Raw genomic sequence first — 8,980 nt, forward strand, 5'->3', positions numbered from 1 at the left:
AGCACTGCTCGCAGGGGACAGGCTCAGTACTTGGCTAGTGCAGCCCTATCCCCTGCAAGTGGTGCTGCCTGGGCTGTGCCAGTTGAACACCAAGTCCAGCACTGCTCACAAGCGATGGTGGTGCAGTGTATAGGTCAAGGTTGAATTTTAAGAGTTAAAAATTGGGCTTCAAACCTTGACTTATACACCATGCAGTATGCTGGAGTTGTTGCTGCCAGTTCATGGTGGGTTGGCAGAGGTGACTCCAGCAGGGAGCAAGCAGTGGCAACAGGTGTGGGTCTGGCACGGGGTGTGTGGCAGCGGGCCTAGTGGCCAAGGGGCTGAAACTGTAGTGGTGGTGATGGTCAAAGCAGCCAGCGGGTGACCGGGGCAGTCAGCCTTTACTGGCTCTTCTATTACCCACCCCTCTGTCTACTGGTGCCCATGGGCCTTGGCTTCTGTGGCAGGCCACAGCCCACAACTTATGGTGGCTGGCTGGTAACCCAATGGGCTGGATGCAGCTGGATAGAGGCCAGATCCGGCCATGCCGGGGGTGGGGGGGGGGGGCGTATGTTTTGACATCTTTGTTTACCCAACAGTGCAGGACTCAGCTTCTGTCGCCCAGTGAAAACTTTGTTTTCCATTAGAGGTGCAGGGTTACTGAACAGTACCTGGGGAAGAGTCAGATGCCTAAGCAGGGGATTTCCAAAAACCATGGGACTGAGCAGGATGCCTGTCTAAACTGGCCAGAAGTGGTTTTGTATAGCAGTCTTGAGGTAAGGAAATATAGGGAAGTTCATGCAACTGCCCAGCTGAAATGACTAAGATCACCCAAGTCAAGCTATGGTAGAAGCAGCTGCTATTATTGAAAGCAGAAGGAAAGCATGGGATAAAGAGGCAGTCCCAGCTCCCTTTGGAAACTCCCCCTCCCCGACAGGGTCCTGGACTGTGCCCACACGACATCAAATGGTAAGGTGCACATCCAGCTGCGGGACTGAGCTCAGAACTTCATAGTTTTAATAAAGGTCACGAAAATCTTCTGCTCTTCCCCTCTTGATCCTTCCAAGTCAGGCTTCTAGACCCCCAGGACTCTCTCTAATTCTGACTTTGCCGGAGCTTTGGTTGTGTGCTAAGACTTCTCCTTCCTATTTTTATCTCAGCTGTTAGCAAGTGATGTAAACGCACCTCTCAAAACCTGGGTTGTTCCTCACACCCGGTACTTGTCTATCAGGTGTCCCGTGCTCACCAGTTTTCCCCTTCGCGCTCATTCTTGTCTTACAGCTCGGTTACAGTTTCCTAGTTCCTCCACCTCCAGCTTCCAGCTCTGTGACTAGGGTACTAGTTATTTGAATTATTTACCTGTCAGTTTTTGTCACTAGCCACTCCTTAAAAACAGCGTAAAGTTCTCTTCACTAGGTTAGCAAACTCACGTCCCAAGCTATTCTTCGTTTTCTTCATCAAAGAGACCCGTCTCGTTATTTCTCCTTTGCCAGCCACCACCTCATGGTCAAGGAACCCAAGTCCCTTGAGGGGACACACATGCCATCATCTATCCCCCCTGGGCCTTCACGGGGAGCTGGGGGTTTTGAGGAAACACTGCTGACATGGATAGCTTTCACCCAGAGTCCTAGAGCTCTGGTGTCACTTTTGATCTACTTCTACTCAGGATTGTACCCAGGAGTGTCACAATGCCCACATCATTGAGGGCCATGAGGGTAAGAATCAGGGAGCTGGATGAACCTGGGTAACCCTTCTATGAGGTCTCAAATTTCAGCTCCAGGTAGGCAGCCCCTTTGCCCAGGTGATGAACAGGGATCTTGGTTTTCTCCATTTAAAAAGCACATGTTCCCTGATGTTAATGGGAAAAAACACAATTCTTCTGATTTAAAAAAACAAAATACATATTTTTCCATGATTTGAATTAAATGCCACTATATATATATATATACACACACACACACACACACATATACATATATATATACACACACACATACATATATATATTGTACACATATATATATACACACACACATACATATATATATTGTACACATATATATATACACACACACACATATACACGGGTCTCGGTTGAACACAATGTTTTACAGATATATTTACAATTTTAAAGCAATTTGGAAGCCTCCCAGTGCCTCAGACACTATAATAAAATAAATTCTACATGCCTATAAATTCTAGCATTTGACGTGGGGTTTTCTCTCATGGAAAATCAGCACTTCCCCTGCCCCCTTTGCTCACCAGGACATGAGTCCTGCCGCGGCTGTCCCCATCAACTGCTTTGTAGCTCTGAGCAACCCTGATATGCCAGTACTCCTCACTCCCCACCCACAACGCCCCAGCCCTGCTGGAGGGGACCCCCAGCTGCCAGGGCTACAGGGCCAGGGACCCAGGTCCACAACCCCCTGCCCCCAGCAGTGCTCAAGCCCCGGCTGCCACCTGTGGGGGGACGGCAGCTCCTGCGGCTGGAGCAGAGCACGGAGCCCAACTCCCTGTGCCCCAGGAGCGGCATGGCCGGCGCGGCGCCTACAGCGGAGGAGCAGATGCGGGCTGCCTGCTGCTGGCCCAGGGCTCCCCACCCTGCCGTCCTCCCCCAGTCGGCAAGGCAGAGCAGGGTAGGGAAGCTTAGTGCCACTGCCAGGACCCCTGTGCCACCATGGCGAAGCACTCCTGACCCACTCCCCAGCAACTGGGGGCACAGCTTTGCACTGCCACCCCCACTACTGCCAGGCAAGTGGGGGCACCTTGCCATGGGGCTCCCATAGGGTGGCCATTCATCCAGCTTCACAGAGGACAGTCTGGTTTTTCTGGTCCTTTGTCTTCTATTGATACGAGACCGGACGCCTTTATGTCCTCTGTTTTTCACCGCTGCCCCCACCGCCAGCACCTGCAGCTATCTGTGGGAGCTGCTTACTCAGCCTGCCCCTAACTGACACCACCATGGCTGCCTATGGGAGATCCCCGCTTGCCGCCACCTTGCCCCCACCGCCAATGGGAGCTCGCCGAGCCCCCTCAGGAGGCACGCAACATTCATGGTGGTGGGGACAGTTGCATTTAGTCTTGAGGTACCTCAGTGGCCACCCTAGGCTCCCAGCAACAACAGCGAGCTTCCCCACCTCGCTCTGCCCTGGCGCACCAGGTCCTGCCTGCTGGGCCGCAGAGGCCCCTGCGGGGAGGGCAGCAAGTTGGGGAGCCCTGAGCCCACAGTGGGTAGCCCGCATTCATCCCCACCCCGTGCACAAATCTGGGAGTGCCCCCAGGAGTGTGCACAGTGGTGGGGAGCCAGCCCCCCTGCTAACCCATTTCACTTCCTGCCTGGGCCCCATGGCCATGCATTCCCCACAGGCCCCATGTCCCACACACCACCCCAGCTGAGCTCCTAGTCCCAGTCCCAGCCCCAGCCCTGCCCAGCTCCCTCCCTTCCTCACTATGGGGGCCTCAATCCCCCCACCCCAGACTTACCTGCTGGGAGCTGCTCTCCAGGCTGCCACATGCACGTGTGCACGTGGACATGCACGTGGCGCCCCCTGCCTGGCCACCCTCCTCCCACTCCCCCCAACCCTTTGCAGGCTGCAACTCTGCAAGGAGAAACCTGCTGCTTCCTGCATTGTTCTCCTTAAAAAAGAGAAAATCCACATTTTTTTCCTCCCTAAAATGAGAACACCAGCATTTTACTGCATCTTTTGTTAGTGAATGGAAAAGCAGGATCTCTGGTGATGAATAAGGTTGGGAAGTGAAATGCTCTGTCCCTCCTCAGAAGAGGTGGATGGACGCTGTTTCTTTATGCACTGTTCCTACTGGCTCTGGGGTTTTCACGTCACGTGTCCAAGTTCCCTCCTGTTTCCGCTGCCTCAACACAAGTCCCACCCTGATAGCACTTTAGCTCAACCTGTGATGTCCCCCTTTTGCTGAAAACTTGGTGATACATTATGTATAATAAAACTGTGACTATTTATTGCGAGCTAAGGGAAGGCATGAGAATTGGTAACAGCAGGCCTTCAACAACATAAATACATATTATAACAGATTGGATGTGTAAATACATTAAGCAATAATGGCATGGATAGGTGTGAATTGTGCCTTTGCTTGACGGCTGCTTTGGGACTTAGTTCTAATACACAGCACCATGGCAACCCCGCCTGTAATGTGGAATATTTTTGGTGTTTGATGATCATAATCCTCTCCCCTCCTGTCCATCCTGCCCTGTTACATTAAGTCAATTGGGAAGCCCTTGTCTGCATGCCAGTGAAGGCAGCTGGAAATAGCTGCTTTAGCTTATACCAAAAAGTAGTTGCGTGTCAGGAAGCATTAGACCCTAGCCCTTCTGGTAAATTGAATGACTCTTATCTACTTTTTACCCTTTGAAGTATTCCTCAAAAAATTGACTGAGTTGCATAAGCAATATGAATGGTTTGGGTAAGATACTTTTATCAAAAGGCAGAGCATAGATGTAGGAAGAGATCTCACAGGAGCAGCAATGGCATTTGTTAAGTGACCACCCAGAGCACGGCCTGTATAGCAGAGCAGCCCTGTCCACGAAGCACCGTTGGGGAGGGAAGGGGCGTCTGGCTCAATATGTCAATGCCCCACAAGGAAAACTTGTCCATGCCGCTGTCAAGAGAGGCCAGTTATTTCATTCCACCACCTCAGTGCCCTATTTTGAAAGCTGGGTTCCTACATTTATTTCCCAGCAACACAATGCTGTCAGACCAACCTGGTGGCCTTCTATGACTAGATCACCAAATCCTTAGACGCAGGGGTAGCAGTGGACGTAGTCTTCCTGGACTTTCAGAAGGCCTTCGACACGGTCTCTCACCCCGTTCTCATTAAGAAACTGAGGGACGGTGGCATCAACACCCACACAGTCAATTGGGTCACCAACTGGCTGGAAGGCCGCACCCAGACAGCGGTGATGGACGGGTCACTGTTGACCTGGAGGGATGTGGGCAGTGGGGTCCCCCAGGGCTCGGTCCTCGGGCCCGCACTGTTCAACATCTTCATCAGTGACTTGGAAAAGGGGGTAAAAAGCACCCTGTTCAAATTTGCTGATGACACTAAGGTGGGGGGGAGGACGTGGGCACACTAGAAGGGAGGAATAGGCTGCAATCAGACTTAGACAGGTTACAAGGGTGGGCGGATGAGAGTAGGATGGGATTCAACACTGACAAGTGCAAGGTGCCGCACCTGGGGAGGAACAACCGGCACCATACCTACAGGCTGGGGAACTCCCTTCTCATCGGTGCAGAGGCAGAAAAGGATCTTGGAGTCATCACTGATGCGAAGATGAACATGGGCCGGCAGTGTGGGGATGCAGTCAGGAAGGCCAACCGCACCTTGCCATACATCCACAGATACATCTCAAGCAGGTCCAGGGAGGCGATCCTCCCCCTCTATGCGGCGCTGGTCAAGCCGCAGCTGGAGTACTGCATCCAGTTCTGGGCGCCACACTTCAAGAGGGATGTGGACAGCATGGAGAGGGTCCAGAGGAGGCCACTCGCATGGTCAGGGGACAACAGGGCAGGCCCTACGAGGAGAGGCTACGGGACCTGAACCTGTTCAGCCTCCAGAAGAGAAGGCCGAGGGGGATCTAGTGGCATGTTACAAACTAGTCAGAGGGGACCAGCAGGCAGTGGGGGAGTCCCTGTTCCCCCGAGCACTGCCAGGAGTGACCAGGAATAACCGTCACAAGCTGGCAGAGGGTAGATTCAGGCTAGATATCAGGAGGTGCTACTTCACTGTTGGGGTGGCTAGGATCTGGAACCAACTTCCAAGAGAAGTGGTGCTGGCTTCCACTCTGGGGGTCTTTAAGACAAGGCTAGACAGACACCTAGCCGGGGTCGTTTGACCCCAGAACTCTTTCCTGCCCATGGCAGGGGTCGGACCCGATGATCTGCTCAGGTCCCTTCCGACCCTAGAAACTGTGAACACGGTGGATAACATATACATACAGAATAAGAGTCCCTGTGGCCCGTTGCTCACCTAAATGCCTTTTAGGTTTATTTAATAGATTTCATAGACATTAGGGCTGGAAGCAAGCTCAGGAGCTCGCTGAGTCCAGCCCCCTGCCCAAAGGGCAGGAAGTCAGCTGGGGTCATAGGATCCCAGCAAGATGGGCATCCAATTTCCTTTTGAAGGTGTTCAATGTAGGTGCTTGAACCACCTCCGATGGCAGGCTGTTCCAGACCTTGGGGGCTCAGACAGTAAAGAAATTCTTCCTTATGTCCCATCTGAAATGGTCTTGCAGGAGTTTATGACCGTTCAACCTCGTCATCCCTTGGGGCGCTCTGGTTTAATTTAAGTCTTCCTCAAGTTACATCCCCACAGGTGTAACAGCAGTGGGAGAAAGGCAGAGGCCATCTCTAATTGTCCTTGGTGAGACTCCACCAATGACTCTGAGCTGGCACTACACACTCGTCTTGTCATTCACCTACAGAAAACCAAGACATGCCAGAGTGAAATGATCCAGGACCTTAGACATCAGGACACAAAGCCCAACTCTGCGTCAGTCCCACATTAGGAGTGTTGCTATCTAAGGTTTCCCACCCTCCCACCACCCTTGGCCATTTTCAAGGGACTTAAGGTAGCCTACACAAGCATGGCTAAACATAAGGCCCCAAAGCCTGCTGCTGATGACTGCAGAGTAAACCTTTGCATGCGTTACAGCTAGCCTGGTCAGTGAATTGAGAAAGCAACTGGTAAATCCAGCTAACCCAATAATGGTAGGAAATTAAAACAGAGCAAAAGGCCTGAAGGGAAGCATCAGACAAGACGACACTACTGATCCCAATAGAGTCGGTTGTATCTTCAGCTGAACACTCTTAGCTCTAGTGACCGATATGGCCACACGTAGTGCATGTAGGTTTGCCATAACAGAGACATTTGTATTAATGGTTGTTGTTGTTGTTGTTGTTTTTGTTTTTTAGAGAAAGTGTAAAAACAAAGCAGCCTTGTCAGCCTTTGAAAACCAAGGTAGGAAGAAAACAGGAGAGCAGCAAGCAGCATTTCAAGGTGGTGCATTGCCACTGGTCATCAAGGAGACACGGGGATAAGTGTTTATTCCCTTGCTTGGGGTGTAAACAATTAAAGGTCTAGCCATAGACCTACCATGTACTGTCTTGGTCAGTACTTGGCTGATCAAGCACCTGTGAGCTAGGCAACATAAGCATCACTCCAAGCAGCTTGACTTTGGTAAGGGTTAGTTGTAGTTGCTACCTTTCTGCCTTTTGTGTGACGATATACACATGAGGCCACAAAGTCACAATCTGGGCTTAAGGCCCATCAGAAAGTGAGTCAGTCATCTGACTGGGGTGGCAGCAAGATCCAACCTGCTACAGGGCAAGGAGGACCAGCAAGAAGGAGGGTCATTAGAGGCATTTATAGATGTGCCCCGGGGGGGGGGGGGCGCGCAACTTTAATCAGCACAGCATCATTCTGTATCTAAGGGCCACATGACACGCAACATGTGTAAATGCACTTAAATCATAAGCCTCTGTACCTTCAAGCAGTAAAACACGTGCAAAGTGTGCTGGAATCATAGCAAAATCACAACTTTTTCTGCACGAGGGCCGTCTCTTCAGCTTGTATTAAGTACCACGTGTTCAGCTATCATCAGACGGCCCCATGCAGATCATACGGGCTATCTACAGTCCTAGAGGAGCTGTAGGCTTGTCTCTAGAAGCTGACAGATTGTTGCAACAGCACTGATAACGCCAGCAGCATCCAGCCTGCACCTTTGCCTCAGTGACAGCACGAGCTCTCACTCTTCAACAGGGTGATAAAGATGACATGCAGGCCCTGACCTGCTCTACACCGTACAGCACGCAGCACAATTGCTGAGTTAAATATGTGCTCAAGTGAGTGAGCTTGTTTTATTTAATTTCTTCCTCGACAATGTCCTCTGGTGGGATAGTGTCAACCGGGGCTTGCATCTTGTGTACACTGCGGCAGTGTGCTCCAAGCCCAGGAGTCTGGCGTGAGGCCACTCACGGGATCAGTGGAGACCAAGGGCTGGAGCAGGGGCAGAGGGGTGCACCCAGCACAGCCTCACTGACATATTTCCAGATTAAAACAAACCCTTTTATTATCGTCCCTCCCCAGCATGATCTGGTCTAATTCTAAACTAATTCCGCCATGTCTGTGCCACCACTCTCTTTTTTACATCAACCACTTAGATTTAGCAGGCTATCCCACTTCCTATACTCTGACCTCCTCTAAACAGCCTGTAGCCTTCAACATCTCCATTCCAGCTGTGACACCAATCCACTCAGTGGTGATTTCCATTGGCTGTAAATTCTTGAGATGAAATATCACATTGCATTTATTGCACACAAACGGTATTAAATAAGTATTATTTGCAGAGCACCCAAGTTACAAAATGCCGGAATTAAGGTTACTTGTGCAATTTCAGTTCCCCCTCCTTGCTTCCACGCATGATATTCATATTGCAATTTTCCCCACAGCACCCAGGTGCTGCCCCCTCTGCATTCAGATGAGTCCGCTTCCTCCTCCACGCTGCCTGGACCCACCATGGAGTCACTGAGAGCAAGAGAGACAATCTCCGTTCACGTGTGCAGTCCCAGCTAGCAGCCAGGCAGCCCTGCAGTTTTGGGGAAAGTACTGCTCAGCTGCCTACTTTTCCAGAGCATCCCCTTAGTTTGAATCAAAACTTGGGGAGATTTAGATGCTGAAATTAAGTCTCTGCTGAGAATGAGTCCACGGTGAGTTTTGAAAGGCTTCCAGAAACTTGTCCACAACTGAGTGGATGTTCGTGGTACCAGCTGCATTGGTGATTCTCAACCAGGGTGTCATGATGTCACTTAGACGTGACAACAGGATTCACCAGATAAACTCTCCGATTTCTAGTAAGAATCCAGTTGAAAAACTTCCTGGCCTGTTGTGGTCTTTGAGCTCTTTGCACTAGACAAACCTCTCTATTATCTTTCTGTAGTTAAAAACTGAGCAAAAACTAAGAGGTGACATT

This window comes from Crocodylus siamensis, chromosome 3 (assembly GCF_052110815.1).
Source record: "Crocodylus siamensis isolate JL-2025a chromosome 3, ASM5211081v1, whole genome shotgun sequence".
Taxonomy (NCBI): Eukaryota; Metazoa; Chordata; order Crocodylia; family Crocodylidae; genus Crocodylus; species Crocodylus siamensis.